The sequence below is a fragment of the Suncus etruscus genome, chromosome 8 (genome assembly GCF_024139225.1).
Source record: "Suncus etruscus isolate mSunEtr1 chromosome 8, mSunEtr1.pri.cur, whole genome shotgun sequence".
Lineage (NCBI taxonomy): Eukaryota > Metazoa > Chordata > Mammalia > Eulipotyphla > Soricidae > Suncus > Suncus etruscus.
In genome coordinates, this window is record NC_064855.1 from 102518965 (window position 1) to 102536579 (window position 17615).

General features: G+C 34.9%; 1 non-coding gene across 1 annotated transcript; it reads left to right on the top strand.

The window, feature by feature from the left end:
- Positions 1-6247: 6247 nt before the first annotated feature.
- Positions 6248-6380, top strand: LOC126016534 (small nucleolar RNA SNORA51). The gene has a single exon (XR_007498329.1). It is a non-coding gene; the product is annotated as a small nucleolar RNA SNORA51 (small nucleolar RNA).
- Positions 6381-17615: the final 11235 nt, after the last annotated feature.

Consider the following 17615-nt stretch of genomic DNA (forward strand, 5'->3'; position numbering starts at 1 on the left):
TCTTAATTAGCATCCCAACAATTTGTGAGTATCAATATAGCCCCATACTTACCACACTTGCTTCTGATTTTGTTGATGTAAACAAGTCTCATTATCATGGTGGGTGGCATTCCATTGTTATTTTGGTTTCTATTTTTTGTTTTTGTTTATTTGATTTTGCTTTGATTGGTTTTATTTTGGGCCATACCAGGTTACTCCTGACAATGCACTCAGAAATCACTCCTGGTTCCGGAACCATGTGGGAACTCCAGAAATTGAACCAAGATTCTTCCTAGGTCAGTCGTGGTTTTAATTTCTTAAAAAAAAAAAAAGATAACAATATTTTCCATGTTTGCATCGGCTTTTGTTTATTTCCATCGTTTAAGAGTTCTTTTAACCTTATTCCCATATTTTAAAATATTATTAGTTTTGTTACTGTGCTTTGTTAATTTCTTACATACTTATAGATATTAGCTCTTTGTTAGCTATGTGGCATGTTAGTTTTATGGCTGTATAAAATCAAAGTCTTTCATTGCAAAGGTGTGTGCCAAGAATGAAAAGCTAACAATTATTGTTTATGTCTGTTTGTTGATTTTACACATACGGTTAATACAAGTTTCTTTTCTATTTTTTTAAATTCCATAACAATTAAAAATACAAATTCCATTGTCTAAGAATCTGAGCTAGTTTAAATTTTGTATATAATTGAAATCACTTAGTAAATACTTCTGAATGCCAGTGTCATGGATAGAAGAAATAATTCAATATATTCTTGCATAATGGTGATGAGATATTTGAAGTTCTTGCACATGATGTCCACACAGAGCAATTATTTAAAGACTCAAACAGAATTATGTGGTATCAATTTCCAGTGCTTTATTTCATCACAGACATCAGAATAATAGCACTTAAGTCTGTGACATAAATCAATATAAGTAAATTGTTCATTATCCCTACCAAGAAATACTTGATTCTAATGGAATGTAAAACAATTTGACAAATCAGAATAGCTATAGGAGCATGAAAACTCAATTACCAAAATTATAAATTTATAGTGTACACACTGTTTATCACTATTCATTTCTAGTGACAAAATTATCATTTAAATATAATATAATTTCCTGTAAGACTGAGTCCTTGAAGTTTTATAATGCATAGCTGTTTTCAAAAATTCTCATTATATCCTGATCAATTCTTTTCTTGCATCTTCTGTTGGTGATGGCATTTGTTAATGTGAACTTTTTACTTTTCTAATTAGTAGGTTATATGTCATAGTCACAGATGTGTGTTGTCACTTCTTCTAAATGAAATTCAGCAACAGCAGTTTATTCCATATGGTATTGACCAAATGCCAACAATTTTTGAAAGAATAAAGGTAAAGAAAGTAAAAATAAAGAAAAAAAGTACTAGAGGGATTGATGCAAGGACATGGTACACCTTTCATGGTTTGTGGTAAATGTATTGTCACAGTGACCCAGACACACAGAAAAATAAAAATTGTCTTTTCTTAACAAAAGTTTTACTCTTTCCATTTTTCGCTTTCACTCTCTTTTGCAGAATTTTCTGCTTCTTTTTTAAAGTTCACACTTTCTCTTCATTTTACCAACATAAAATATCTTCAAGCCTCAAGCCTACGACTTAAGAAAAATTCTTTCTCCTTATAAAGCTTTTCTCTGACACCTATGTTCGATATCCATCCCCTCAATGCTTTTTTATCACAGAGAATTTTCTAATGTTCCTGTTGAGAATCCCACTTCTGAATTTAAAATCCTGTTCTCTTTTCACGGTGCTAAAAACTTTTCCTGATATCACTCACTGTTATATGCTTTTGCTTTTCTCAAATTTGGAGTAACTTTGTTCTTTCCTCTTAGAGTATCTTTTTATATAGTTACTCAATAAATGAATCTATTTAATTTTAGATAAGAATTATTTTTAAACTTGTATTTTTTATATTTTATGAGTGTAATATATAATGCATTTTAGAGATTTATACATATTTTAATGAAAGCTGTGCTTTCTCTCGTATGCATAAAGTTACATATTGCTCTGAATTAATTCTGTGAATATTTGTGCCACATGATTTAATAAGAAACCATAATAAATAATATTCAGAAATAAAAAAGTATTGAGAAAACAGCTATGTTTTGATTCACAGAAGCATATTGTGAAGGGGGATGATTAAAAATGACATCATTTAAGATACTATATCTAAGTTGTACATAAGAATGTATTTTGAAATAAAATTAATTGGCATAGATAGAATCATGCTTAAATATTAAAAGTTTATTTGTATAACTTATGATGAGAGTCAGTTTTAGGGAGTGATTTTACTCACCAAAATTTAAATAAAATGTGAAGGACAGTAATGTTTTTCCATGTAATAGTAGATGGCTCATGATGAATTGATCCTAACTTACAGTATTATTCTGAATAAGGTTAATTGTGCTAGAAATTTGTTTATATTGCTAACACTGACAATGATTTTTCTCCAAATTCTTGCATAATAAATTTAAATAAATTATTAACTTCTTGGTCTTACATTGATGCCTGTTCATAACGAGATTCAACAAGTTCTATGAGGTTATGTAAAATGTATCTAAATCCTAAAATTATAGACGATATTGGATTTTAGGGAGCAAACTTGTAATGCTAAGACTTATTCTTGATATTCTCTGGATCCACAGATTGAACAAATATGTCAGCTACAGTCAATGCAAGGCACATATATTACATCCTGTACACACTCTCTAGCCTAAAATCATTATTTATACTTATGTTATATATATATAATGCCTACATTAAATGATTAATTTAATGGTATTGTGTCTAAATGTAACTTGATAGTATACAAAAGTAATTAATGTTCCATTATTATTATTCACAATCCAGTTAATACCTTAAATGTATAAATAACTTATTGTTTTGATATTTTATTATTAAAAAGTACAAATTAGAAGTTGAGCAATAAATAAGTAAAATATGTAAAAGTGAAAGTGTGAGAAAAAGAGGAAGAATGAGATAGATATCAAATAAAACAGAAAACCGTATCAAACCTTTTTAATTCTCTGTTACACAATGATAATATTGCAGAAGTATTGTTCAAAAAATACATGTAGGTGTAAGTGGTGGAAAGAGAAATTCTTTACAAATTTTAAATAATAAAATTGTAACTACCGTATTTTTCAGCGTATAAGACGACTTTTGAAACAAAGTCAACCGAAAGGGGGTCGTCTTATATGCAGAGTTATCCCGAAAAATGTTTTAATATGCCGCTAAAGGAAAATTGTCTGAATATTGCCACAAAATGAATTTTCTAACTCGATCCTGCACCAGTCACTGCCAGGCTGCTCGGACGCCTCTCTAACTCAGCCAATCCAAGCAGGCTTTTTATGCATGCAAATTAGACAATGTTCTGGACCCGAATCTACACTGTAAAAAGCCTGCTCAGATTGGCCAGAGTCAGAGAGGATGTCTATTACAGTATAACCTTTGAACCTTTGCTTGTTGTGATTGGCTCAGTGTGGTACAGTTGCAGCACAGGAATTTTCTGTCTAATACAGCAAATATAGGCCTAAACCTATGATTTAACTGCAAATTTAGGGGTTGTCTTATACGCCCAGTCATACTATACGCCGGCAAATATGGTATGTGTGTATTTTATAGGTTTGTATATCAAAAATAATTCACAAATTTTAAATAATAAAAATTTAATGTGTGTATTTTATAGGTTTGTATATTAAAATACTTTAAGTTAAAAGATAAGCTTAAATAATTTATGATGTATATAAACATATTTTTTTCTCTGTAGTATAAAATTATGTTGATATTTTATCTAAGAAATCAGAAATTTTAATTTAAGTTTATAATTTGACACTAGTTATTATCAAAAGTTTTTTCTTTATAGTCTAAGATAAATTCTGATTCCAAGATCAAATGTCTTTATATTATTCTAATTTCTACTGACAAGAATGTACATACAAACTATTTTGGCAAAAATCCTATGATTTTGAAAAGTTGTTTGTTTGGAACTTATTCAATTATTCGATGATAATCATATGATGGTGTAGAAATTACAAGAATATTCTCTTATTTTGAAGAATAATTTATAGAACATTGAGTGGTGACTTGGAGAGACAAAGGCTATGTAGTAAATATTTTTCTTACAGTCCTGAGGAGCCAGAACAACTCACACATTCCAGTAGTGATCAAATAAACAAACTCAAGAGTATTGAGTGAGAGGTCTAGAAGGTAGGTCATTTTAAGACATGCTATATTGCTTAAATATCTTGTGCCTTGACATATTGCAGTTTTTAAAGTTCACCTATTTTACATATTCTAAAAGTGATCATGACATTCCCCTATTGTGAGTAATTTATAAAAAATGACAATTATGTAATTTTAGAAAACTATTGGTTTTGAAATAAGTAACATAATCTGATGCTATATAATTAAAAGGACAATATTTTTAATTGTGGATATATTCAAGTTTTTATTAAATTTAAATTTTATTCAGTATTCTTTGAGCATTGCCCTAACTTGATACTGCTTTAAGTTCTGAAGGTAGGAATTGTATGTGAATTCTTTTGTAGCCTACACTGCACATTATGCTTATGAAAACTCTGAGATCTTAATTATTGTTCATAGATATATAAGAAATAAATAAATACCTCAGGAGAAATTATTCCTGGAAAGTTTTTTATCCCCTTCATTTTATTTCTTCATTGGGTCTTTCTTTTCATGCAACTTTTATTAATATTTCAGGTGATTTCATTAAGGTTTGAGATCAGTCTTTTGAATCCTAAGCAGAACTAGAACACTTCTGTCCTTTTAATGAAAGACATTATTCCTAGGTACTTATATATATTTGCCTGCACAGACAACAAAACTTTACAAAAGTTATTATTTAAATGTTTTTGTTTCTTTATTTTTTGTTTTTATGTTTTTGTTATGTTTTGGGACCACATTTAGCAATGCTCTGGGATTTCTCATGCCTCTACATTTGAAAATTACTCCTGGAAATGCTTGGTTGACCATATGGGATATCATAGACATTGAACATGGGTTGGCTATATGCAAGGCACGCACCTTACACACTGTACTCTCTCTCTCTCTGGCCCCAGTTTTCCTCACATCATATTAATTGTCCTCAAATTTATCCCATTAATATATTTTAAGGTTATTATTTTTTTTTCAAATAAAGTATCCTATATTCTAGTAGTTTATATTAACTGTGGTTTCCATATATTGGATTTTTATAAGAAAATTTGGTTGTTTATCATTTTAGTGTTTGTGGGTGTGGATATGTTTATATAGTACTGGGGATAAAATTAAAACCTCAGACAACCAATTGAGTTTGTACTGGTAGGTTATGCCCTCACCTTATGAAAAGAAACATAGAGCTCTGTTCTCACTCTGTTCTAATATTTATTTTATTTATTAATTCATTATTATTTTCACTTCTAAACTGTGTATAATGTAGATATTTTAAATTCTGGTGGCATGAGACAGAGTTGATCCAGTAAATAACTTTTCCTGTATGAGTCACCCTGGTTTGCACATTGGCAACTTATATTGCCACCTGAGTCCACTAAGAATGATCCTTAAGCAGTCATGGGTATGCCCAGAGTACAACCAGGTGTGGTCCTCAAACAAAAAACAATACAAAATTCTTCTGAATTTCTATATTTATTATTAACCAGAATACATGATTTGTAGGAAATCAAGTGGATAGGAAAGAAAGCATAAGCAGTAAGGTGCTTTCCTTGTATGTGGCCAACCATCATTCAAATGACCAGCTCCAACATTGTTGCCCTAAGCTGCAAAAAGCAGGCCTGAACATCATCTCATATATTCCCCAAACAGAAACAACAAATATATACATGTAATAATAAAATAATAATTACATTGATATTATTCCAAACTGTATATAATGTAGTAGATTTTAAAACTTCTGGGACCAGATAAAAAGTCAAAAGGACATTTGCCCCATATGAGATTTACCTTAGTTTGTATCTTGGTACCTTAATACATAATAAAATAAAAATAAAGATATAATTCTTATTTTTAAAAACTGTAAACTAATTGTATTCTCCCTATAATTAAAATTAAATTATCCTTTTAGAAAGCATTTCTAGAAGCCTGTCTAAAGTACAGGCAGGTATGGGGTGGGGAGGAAGGACACTGGAATATAGGTGATGGAATGTGGCAGTGTTGAAGTGTATATATATATACACCCTTCATATATATAAATCAAAAGAAAAAAAGATAAGGCTTCCCAATGCTTACCACAGGCTGTGTTCTTTACACTGACTGTATAGAAAGAGGAGGTGCAGTAAATGCATCCCATATACACCTCAACCCAGGCCCTTTGCCTGGTCTGTATGGTGACTCGGGGGACAAAAAATAATTAAATTATGGTCTTGGTGCCTCCAAATTCTTAGCACTGATCTACAGTGGATGCAAAATGTCTTTTGAACAAGTTTTGCCTAGTTTCTGAGGGCTTCACATTTCTTTCAACTCATATTTCTACTTTCTCTAGAGTCAGATAAACATACACGTCAAATTTGTCCTACAATTCTCATTGCGAATCTGCTTTAGTCTTCTAATCATTAATTGTCTTAGAAAATCCTAGATTTATATTCCCACTACTTATTGCAGTAAATTATTCTGAAAAATGGCAAAGCCTATATCTAAACCACCACACTTAACTTTTAGCCTGCCTTCAACAAATCATCAAAGTTTTGGAGATGATAAAAAAAAAAAGAAAAACATGCCACTTTTTTTGGATTTTTAGTAATACCAGCTAGACTCCTGTGAAGGAATACTTTATCACTGGATATCTATTAAAATGTGTGAAAAAAAAGTTTCGCGGTACAGAAAATTTGAGTCAAAACAGAGCATTTAAGTTTTTAGAAGTCCTGTCTTTGAATATTGTGTCTATAAGTTCCAAAATTGACTACCTATCATCTATTACTTAAAAGGCTTTACTAAGTCATATACACTTTTATCTGCTCTGTCAATAAGAGATCAAAATATGTACCACTTCTTTTTCTCACTCTCACACACAAAACCAATATTTTTCTGATGTAAATTACTTAGGGTTAGCTACTAGGTAATTGGAGATCATGGGAAGCTCTGAGACAGGACGTTATTTAAATAAAATTTCAGTTATTTCCCATTCCTTGCTTTTCCCCAAAGAATATAAATGCATATATAAAATAAAGTAAAATGAAACACGACTTCATACCAAAAGTTTTATCTCTTTAGTCCTTTTTTAAAAATTTTTATAAGATGTTGGGGGTTGGCAGAACACAAGTTGCATTTGCTTTCCATGTTTCTCATTGAGCTATACCACGAACAATTTCACAGGAAGCACAAAGTGTTTAAAATGAACATTTACTTGAACTGTAATGGAGCCAAGTATTCAGCTAGCATTGAATAAAGTGTCTATCTAAGGAAAAATACACAGGAATAGGGCATAGAGACACAATGGGATCAATAGGGCTGTCTTTGGTTGGCCTCTCATTAGTTTCAGATGATCCACCTTCCACATTCCCTCACAAAATGAGAGGGAGAAATGGCACCTCGCACATTTGGCCACTTTCACAGATTGCCATAGTAACTACAAACTGGCAAGGCACTGAAAATATCACTATTAATCTTGCATAACAGCTAACAGTGCAGTGATCTCTTGGTGAACTTGTAGGCTGTCAGAGAACTCCGTGCAGTTATTTTGCTATTGTAAATTAGGACTGGTGTCTGGCTTGGACCCCCTGGTGGGCAGCCTATAAACACTGTTCAGCCTTCACTATGCCAGCTCCTGCTTTCATAATTCATATATACCATTTGCTTTAGCAATCAGAAGTTTTATACATCCTGCTCAAACCTGCAACTTAAGTTCCGGAAGCAAGTATAGCTCTGAGGTCCAGCAGTTCCAGATTGCCACCGGGGTTTCACTGCTGCTGCTCTGGTATATAAAGTTGGCATTGGCACCTATCTCATGTCCTCTCTCTCTCTCTCTCTCTCTCTCTCTCTCTCTCTCTCTCTCTCTCTCTCTCTCCCTCCCTCCCCCCTCCCTCCCTCCCTCTCTCTCTCTCTCCCTCCCTCCCTCCCTCCCTCCCTCTCTCTCTCTCCCTCCCTCCCTCCCTCTCTCTGTCTCTCTCTGTCTCTCTCTCTGTCTCTCTCCCTCCCTCTCTCTCTCTCTCCCTCCCTCCCTCCCTCTCTCTCTCCCTCCCTCCCTCCCTCTCTCTCTCTCTCTCTCTTTCTCTCTCTCTCTCTCTCTCTCTCTCTCTCTCTCTCTCTCTCTCTCTCTCTCTCTCTCTCTCTCCATTTTTACCATCAGGGACTTGCCTAGGAATCTAGGACTGAGGAAAATTTGGGATCAGCCGCTGCCTGGCACAGATGCTGCTATCCAGCCAGCTCCAGAGATAGTTAGAGGGCAGCAGCTGATGTTAACTTGTTCAGCAAAGCTAAAGAATTGCTCTATACAGAAAGAAAAGATAGTGTCTACAAACTAATCCATTGCAAAGCCATGGAGTCATCTGAATGAAGGACCCATCTCAGAGCCCTGAAAAACGGGAGATGCAGAATTTCAGAACTAAGATGAGCGGGTCATACCCAGTACGGGAAAGTCAGAACTACAATCATGTGTGTAATCATGGTGCTTAAATAAAAGTTTTACATAGAAAAAAAAAAAAAAGAAAAGAAAGAAAAGCATTTACAAAAAAAATAGAGTACCAAAATATATGTTTCACAGGAATTAGGGAAGTATTTAGGTGGCACGTTTGTGTCTGGGGTGCATTGTGTTTCTTTCTCCGCCAATTTAATTTATATATGGTTTTACCAAAATGTCCTTTCACGCCAAATTGTTAAGGTTATTACAAGGGCGACAACTTGAAATAATTAATGGTCTTCTTTTGATATTATTTATATGGATTTTGTTATAGAGGTGGAGTCTCTCACCCAAGGGGAATACAACTGTCTCAGGATATATCAATGCTTAGTCTTGGAATTCTGTATCTCATTTGTTTTCCTGAATCCTGAGATAATTCTTTTGTGTCAAATATGATCAGATTTGAGCTTGTTTAAGTTTCTGACACTGTTTTTCTGTCTGCCTCTTTGTCTGTCTTTCTGTTTCTCTCTGCTTCTCTTTCTGTCTTTGTTCTCTCAGTCTGCCTCATTCTCTGACATTCTCTTTATCTCTTTTTTCCTTCCTCCCTTCCTTCCTTCCTTCCTTCCTCCCTCCCTTCCTTCCTTCCTTTTTCCCCCTTCCTTCCTTTTCTTCTTCCTTCCTTCCTTCCTTCCTTCCTTCCTTCCTTCCTTCCTTCCTTCCTTCCTTCCTTCCTTCCTTCCTCCCTTCCCCTCTTCGTTCCTTCCTTTCACCTACCTTCCTTCCTTTCTTCCTTCCTTCCCTGTTTTTATTAAAACTTATTTAGAAAGATGTGATGGGAAAGAAATATAGAAAATACATGTTAAATGAAGAACATGGGCTTAAAGAACTGGTCTCAGACAGTTATTTTTCCGACATATATTGCCAGATACCCCTCAGTGTGATGCAGGGGTTGTGGTCACAGGTTTGTGTGGTTATCCATAAGTCCCAGTAATGATAAAAAAGACTCAGATTTAGAATGAAGAAAGGTTTATTGAAAAAATTTTAAGTTTATTGAAAAACCCAAGCTACCTGCATGAGAACAAACTTAGTATAGGACTAAATTATGGAGGCTTTGGGGGCCCTTTTAAAGTACTTTTGTGGTTTAAAGAATGCAAGGTTCTAGAGAAGTCTCATTCTTGAACAAGTGATTCACATATTGTCCATTATCTTATCCTTTTTTTTAATGGTCTACACTAGGAATGATATGAACCAAGCCCTTAGGAATGAGGTGCTTGTTAACTCCACAAGATGCATGGAACTTCTGGCAAAGGGAAATTGAGTCTTTCTCTTTAAAATGTGACAGCTAAGAATCCAAAGCTAAGATGTATATCCCAGCAGTGAAAAGAAGAGAAAATTTAGATTATGATAAACACATGTATTGCCTCATGTGAAATTTACTTGACAATTACAAAATAGCATAGTCTCAGGTCCAAGAAAATTTAATATCAAATGAGGGCATGCAGTTATGAGATCCCAACAGCAAATTTAGCATTAAGCAAACTTGCATGGGTAGCAGTCTATGTTAACCTACTCCTGGCATCAACTGATAAAGATTAAGCTGACAGAGAAGGAGTCCTGCAGGGTGACCTGGAAGTGTTTGGCAACAAATCAACCCAGTTGATTTGTTTGTCTTTACTTGGTGACCTCAGTATACTTTAAGTTTTACAATATTTAAAAAAATTAATTGTGCTCACAAGTTTATTTTTATACTATTATAATTATTGCTATAATATAAGATGCTTCATAATATAGAGAATCAAGAGTTTTATTATAAAGCAATTAGAACTACAAATTATTGATTTAGTGGTAAAATATATACATGGGACAAAATAAAAACTTTTAAAATGTATAATTTTTGCAATTTTTATTACATAATTATTCCCAATGAGTGTGCAAGGTTGGAAAACTACAATGAAATAGGAATAGTCCTTGATATTTTTTTCTCCATGAGCTCAGTAGCATTCTAAGTGAACACATTTTCCTCTAATAGTTAAATTACAGCAAAATATATGCATGCTACTTATTAGTATTTTACAATAAGTTTAAGAAACTAGAGGAAGCATTATATTTTCCTATAACATAAAGTTACTAAATAACAAATTCTAACTCTAAATTACTTTTATTTAAAGATATAAATAAGCATATTTTCTTGAAGAATAATGTATGCTTCAAATAATGTCTATCAGAGAAAATAATTAAACAAGGCACCAGTCAAAGTCATAAAATTCAGTGAATATTAAAATCAAAATAATACATAATAAACACTACTAAAAACTAACATAATGGGGAAACATTTGCCAGATATAAATATTCAACATTGATATGAATGCTATTTAAATATATACTATGAAAAATAAAGAGAATGAAAGAAATTAATTAAACTGTTTTTAGTTAGTTTAAGTATAAGCATACCCCCAAATTTAAGTTAAATGACCAAATAAAATTACATTATCTTACTAATAATTTAAAATTAAGATTTATTGAATATTATAAACATTAATTTTAATAATACTATTTTTCTTTTTTTTTTTTATATAATTTTTATTTTGATCATAGTGGCTTACATATTGTTGACAATAATATTTTAGGTACATATTTACATAAAATCAGGGGGGATTCCCATCCCCAAATTGTCCTCCCTACTCCCCCGTTTCTGTCTTACCTCCCATTTCCTCTTCCCTCACCCCCAGGGCGGCTAGAATATGTGGTCCCCTCTGTCTCTAACCAACTACTTAGTAGTCTTGCATCAGTTTGGTCTTGATGCCTCCCTTATTTCCCCCTCTAAGTAGGGGCAGGGGTAGCTAGTTCAAGTTGCGTGGTTTTGCCTGAAAAAGAGAAAATAAATAAACCGGGGTAAGAGTTTAATACCCCGAAAATGGGCAGAATCCTTCTAGAGGTTCTCATCATCGATTTGGGAAATGAAGGAGAAAAAGAAGTTGAAACACTCCACCAGTACCAAAAGAAGTGTCAAATATCCAGTGAGGACTCCAGCTATAACGATAAGCACCACAAAAAAACAGATAAAAAATAAACCAAAACAAACTAAAAACAAACACAAACAAACAAAAAACACGCCGTGGTCTTGAAATAAGAAACATGGCGTAGCACATAACGAAAGAAAAGAAAGGAAGAGAAAGAAAAGAAAGAAAAAAAAAAAAAAAAAGAATAATTGGGGCCAACAATTTCAATAATCACATCCAAACTGAGGAATCGACCAAAATAGCTAGGTAAATAAAAATAATAATAACAATAATAAATGAAGGTAAGATATATATATATATATATATATATATATATATATATATATATATATATATATATATATATATACATAACCAAGGTTTTGTGTTTTTTGTATTTTTTTTTTTCCCTCCTGCCCTGGCACAGTAAATATTGGGGTCATTCGAAAAGGAATTCACTTGCCCTATAAGATATGGGGTTTCTCCGTCCTTGGAGTATACTGTCATGGAATCAGCTCTAGTCTTTGCTCAGGATCATTACTCTCCAGGTTGTGGTTTTTTTTTTTTTTTTTTTTTTTTTTTGGTGTGTGGAAAGCTTCTGCTCTGTCCAGTGTGATACCGTCAGAGCTCTGTGTTTAGCAGTCCCAGTATCTGTACATATCCTGAGGTGGGACTTATGGTGAAGTCAGTCTTTGTGAATCTGGAGGTTCTGTTACCTCAGTGCCATTTTAATCCATCTTCTGTGGTTGGTGATCTTGGTCTTTGCGCTGAACCTAGGAAGGCATCTAGGATAGCGTCTTTCTTTGTTCTTCCAGAAGCCCCTTTCCGTTACAATTGTCTCTGCCGGACCTTTGGGACTGGGGATCATGCTTATTGTGCAGGTCTTAGTTCAAACCCTAGACTAGGGCTTTTTTATTGGTCCCAATATGTATACAGTCTGGTCGTGGTTCTAGTATCCAGTCATCTGTAAATCACGATCTTGGCTTTTGGACCTACCAAAGGGTGCCGCGTCTTCTGGTTTTGTCTTGTCGTTAGCTGGTGAGGTAGGCTAAACTGCTCTAAGGTCAAGTTGTTCACATTTTCCTCATTGTCGAGATATCATGTTAGAGCTGGCCCTTGTTGTTGACCCTGCAGTAATAAGGCTGTCCCAGATGGAGATTGTTTCTTACAGCTGTTGTGAGGAGCTGTGCCGTTTCTATGTCTGGGATCCAGGGTTCAAGGCTGGTTGAATGGTATCTAATCACCTGAGGTCTAAGTTGATTCCACATGACATATTTTCAAGGTAGGAGATAACCCTGTATTGTAAACAACTATGAGTTCCTATCTCTAGTAGATAAGAGCTCTTTTTTTTTTTTTTTTACTATGTAAGATTTCCCCTTTATTTAGTGTGCCTTTGCAGGGGGAAGTGGTGCTCCATTATATGTCGGAGTATTTGGGGTGGACAGAGTGAGTAACAGAGATAGGTCACATACCCAAAGACGATTAAAAAAAAAAAAAAAAAAAAAAAAAAAAGGAAATAAAAGTGTATGTGCCCACAAATGTATATGTAAGGCAAACATTTAAATAAATAAGTTAATTAAAAAAATATAAAAAAATTAAAATGAGTTAGCGAAGTTTTTAAAGGACCAATGTGGTGCAAAAGACTACTTTGCATTTGGGAGAGAACAGGTAAAGAGTTGGTGTATTACAGGTCTTATGCCTATGTTGGAAGTACAGTTTTCCCATTGTCTTTTGGATTTTTCTTGTGGTGTGTGGGTTCCCAGGCATCTTCCAATCACACCCCCTGCCCCCCTTCAGATTGGTAAAAATTTGCAGCTGGGAGGTCTTGGAAGAGTTCTTGCATTGGGGATACTATTGGACCTAAGTCCGGTTTCAAGAAACAGTCCATGTTAGGGGGAGTTGGTAGGGAGGGTCTCGCAGCATGTGTCCACAGGGGAGTTGGCTGTCTTTTCTTGCAGGAGACGATGTGTGGGTTCGGTTGGGTGTCCCCTCGCCTGGGAGCTGGGTACTGGTTCATTGGGTAGGAGGTCGATCTTGATGCCTAAAAGATTAAGGACTGAGGGTGGAGAGTTTTAATATGGTGGGAGATCTGGATGGGATTGAGGGGTGAAGGGATAGTTGGATTTCCGGGGGGGAGAAAGGGGAAGATATATGGGGGGGTATGAAGGAAGAGAAAAGAGAAAATACCGTAGAAAGGGAGAAGAGAAAGGGAAAAAAGTAAAGAGAAGAGTAGAAGAGAAAAAGAAAAGAGAAAAAAAAATAGAGAGAAGAAAGGAGAGAATAGCAAGGGAATGCTGGTTTGGTTGAATGTGTTCGATGACTAGAGCCTGTAGTTTAGGTCTGTACATCGCAGGTACTGCTTTGGTGGTCTGACTGGTCACGTGCTTCGATTCCTAAAAGAAGGTTTAACCTAGAGATAAAGTGAATGTTAAAGAGTTTTCTCGTGGCCGTCTCATAGTACAAGCAAGGTATGGTATCTCGTGTGGTATCCCGAGTTGCCATCTTAGTTTGTCCGCCCTTTGTATCTAAGGGCGCCTGTGGAAAGAAAAGCTGAGAGGTTATTTTTAAAATATAGTAAGGTAAAGGGATTAAAACGTAGTGTTATGGTATGTTGCCATTGCATTACGTGATTTCCCGCGGTGTTCTATACTTGTGTTCCTGTTTACGATCTCTAAGGGATTATTGTGGGCCTTTGTTGTAGGAGTCTGGTTACATACCTGTTCTCTCCATGTTGCTGTTTCTGTTGTTGCTGTTTTCTTTGTGGTATAATGTGCAGTCAAGAGTTTGCATTGTTCCTTTTTCATGTATTTTGGACACTGCTCCCACGTATATGTTGACTATTACAGTGATCGGAGTTTCTACCCTGTTAAACCCTGTTATATGATTGTTAGGTATTAGTTGTGTATAAAATATATGTTCTAGGTGTTTCAGAATAGTGCTACCATTCTGTGTTTATCTTTTGTCTTCTGGCTTACTTCGTTTAACATAACATGATCTAGGTCCATCCACGTTGCTGCAAAGTCTGTGATTGTATCATTTCTAACTGCCATGTAATATTCCATTGTGTATATGTACCACATCTTAATGATCCATTCATCCGTTGTTGGACACCTAGGTTGGTTCCAAGATTTGGCTATTATACTGAGTGCTGCGATAAATAGTGGGGTGCATATGTATTTTGGAATGAATGTCCTTCCATCTTGTGGGTATATGCCTAGGAGGGCAATTGCTGGGTCAAATGGCAGCTCAATTCTGAGTTCTTTGAGCACTCTCCAGACTTTCCTCCATAGGTGTTGGACTAGGGGACATTCCCACCAGCAGTGGATGAGAGTTCCTTTCATACCGCATCCCCGCCAACAAAGGTTGTTTCCATTATTTTTGATGTGGGCCATCCTCACTGGTGTAAGGTGGTATCTCATTGTTGTCTTGATTTGGATCTCCCTGATGATGAGTGAAGGTGAGCATGTTTTCATGTGTTTGTTGGCCATCCTTCTGTCTTCCTCAGAGAAGTGTCTATTCATTTCATCTCCCCATTTTTTTATAGCTTTGTTTGCTTTTGGGGGGCTCAGCTTTCTGAGTGCTTTGTATGTTCTAGATATCAGCCCTTTATCTGATATGTCGAGTGAAAAGATTTTTTCCCATTCTGTTAGCTGTCTTCTTGCGTTAAGCAGGGTTTCTTTTGCCATGCAGAAGCTTTTTAGTTTGATGTAGTCCCATTTGTTTATATTTGATGCTAACGTTCTTGCCATTAGTGCTCCATTCTCAAAGACCTTTTTGATATATAGGTCTTTGAGTGTTCTGCCTATTTTATTCTCAATAAACTTTATGGATTCAGGTCTGATTTCAAGGTCTTTGATCCACTTTGAGTTGATTTTTGTATAAGGAGTAAGGTATGGGTTGATTTTCACTTTCGTACATGTGGTTTTCCAGTTGTACCAACACCATTTGTTGAATAGGCTTTCTTTGTTCCATTTCAGATTCTTGCCTCTTTTATCAAATATTAGTTGGCTATATACCTGGGGGTTTATGTCTGGGAATTCTGTTCTGACCCACTGGTCTGATGTCCTGTCTCTGTTCCAGTACCATGCTGTTTTGATTACTATGGCTTTATAGTATAGTTTCAAGTTAGGTAAGGAGATGCCTCCCAGCTTCTTGTTTTTCAGTATTTGTTTGGCTATCCTGGGTCTTTTGTGGTTCCAGATGAATTTTGTGAATGCTTGTTCTAATTCTTTAAAGAATTGTGTCTGGATTTGGATAGGGATTGCATTAAATCTATATAGGAGTTTGGGTAGGATAGTCATTTTGATTATGTTAATTCTACCTATCCATGAGCATGGGATGTTCTTCCATTTCTTTAGATCATCTTCAATTTCTTTCTGGAGTGTTTTGAAGTTTCCCTGGTATAGGTCTTTCACTTCTCTTTTAAGGTTGATTCCTAGATACTTGATATTTTTTGATACTATCTTAAATGGAATTGTATTTTTAATCTCTCTCTCCTCAACTTCATTGTTTGTATATAGAAACGCTACTGTCTTTTGTGTATTGACTTTGTAACCAGCCACTTTGCTGTATTGGTTAATTGTTTCTAGGAGTTTTACTGTGGACTCTTTAGGTTTTTCGATGTATATCATCATATCGTCGGCAAAGAGAGATAGCTTGTGTTCCTCTTTCCCAATTTGAATTCCTTTGATTTCCTTCTCTTGTCGGATTGCTATTGCTAGGACTTCTAAGGTTATATTGAATAAGAGTGGAGAGAGTGGACAGCCTTGCCTAGTTCCTGATCTTAGTGGGAATGCTTCTAGTTTCTCACCATTGAGTATAATGTTGGCTGTAGGCTTTTCATAGATAGCTGTAACTATCTTGAGGAAGGTTCCTTCTAACCCTATTTTGCTGAGTGTCTTTAACATGAAAGGATGTTGGATTTTGTCAAATGCCTTCTCTGCATCGATTGATATGATCATGTGGTTTTTGTCTTTCATGTTGTTGATGTGGTGTATAATGTTGATTGATTTGCGTATGTTGAACCAACCTTGCATTCCTGGGATGAATCCCACTTGATCGTGATGTATGATCTTTTTGATGAAGTGCTGGATTCGGTTTGCTAATATTTTATTGAGTATCTTTGCATCTATGTTCATTAGTGAGATTGGTCTGTAGTTTTCTTTTTTGGTAGTGTCTTTGCCTTCTTTGGGAATGAGTGTGATATTAGCCTCATAAAAGGAGTTGGGGAGGATTCCTGTTTTTTCTATTGTTTGGAAGAGCCTATGGAAAAGTGGTAGTAACTCTTCTTGAAATGTTTGATAGAATTCACCTGTAAATCCATCTGGGCCTGGGCTTTTGTTCTTAGGGAGTTTTTTAATTACATCTTCAATTTCCTCTGAGGTGATTGGTCTGTTTAGGATTTCTAGATCTTCCTTTTCCAGTCTTGGCAGAGGGTGTTTTTCCAAGAATCTATCGATTTCTACTGGGTTCTCTAGCCTAGTTGAGTATAGTTGTTCATAATATGATCTCATGATATGTTGTATTTCTTGGGGTTCTGTTGTAATCTCTCCCCTTTCATTTGTGATCCTACTGATTTGGGTGTTTTCTCTCTTTTTTTTTTGGTGAGTTTTGCCAGTGGTTTGTCTATCTTGTTTATTTTTTCGAAAAACCAACTCCTGGTCTCATTGATTTTTTGTATTGTTTTCTTGGTTTCTATGTTGTTTATTTCTGCTCTGGTTTTTATTATTTCTTGCCTTCTGGATGTGGTTGGACTTCTCTGTTGCTGATGTTCCAATTCTTTGAGGTGATCTTTTAAACTGTTGGTTTTGTTATTTTCCTGATTCTTGACATAGGCCTGTATTGCTATGAGTTTCCCCCTAATTACTGCTTTTGCTGTGTCCCATAAATTTTGACATGTTGTCTCTTCATTGTCATTTGTCTCAAGGAATCTTTTTATTTCTTCCTTGAGTTGTTCTTTGATCCAGCTGTTGTTGAGCAGCATGTTGTTTAATCTCCAGGTATTAGTTTTTCTCCATTGCTTCTTC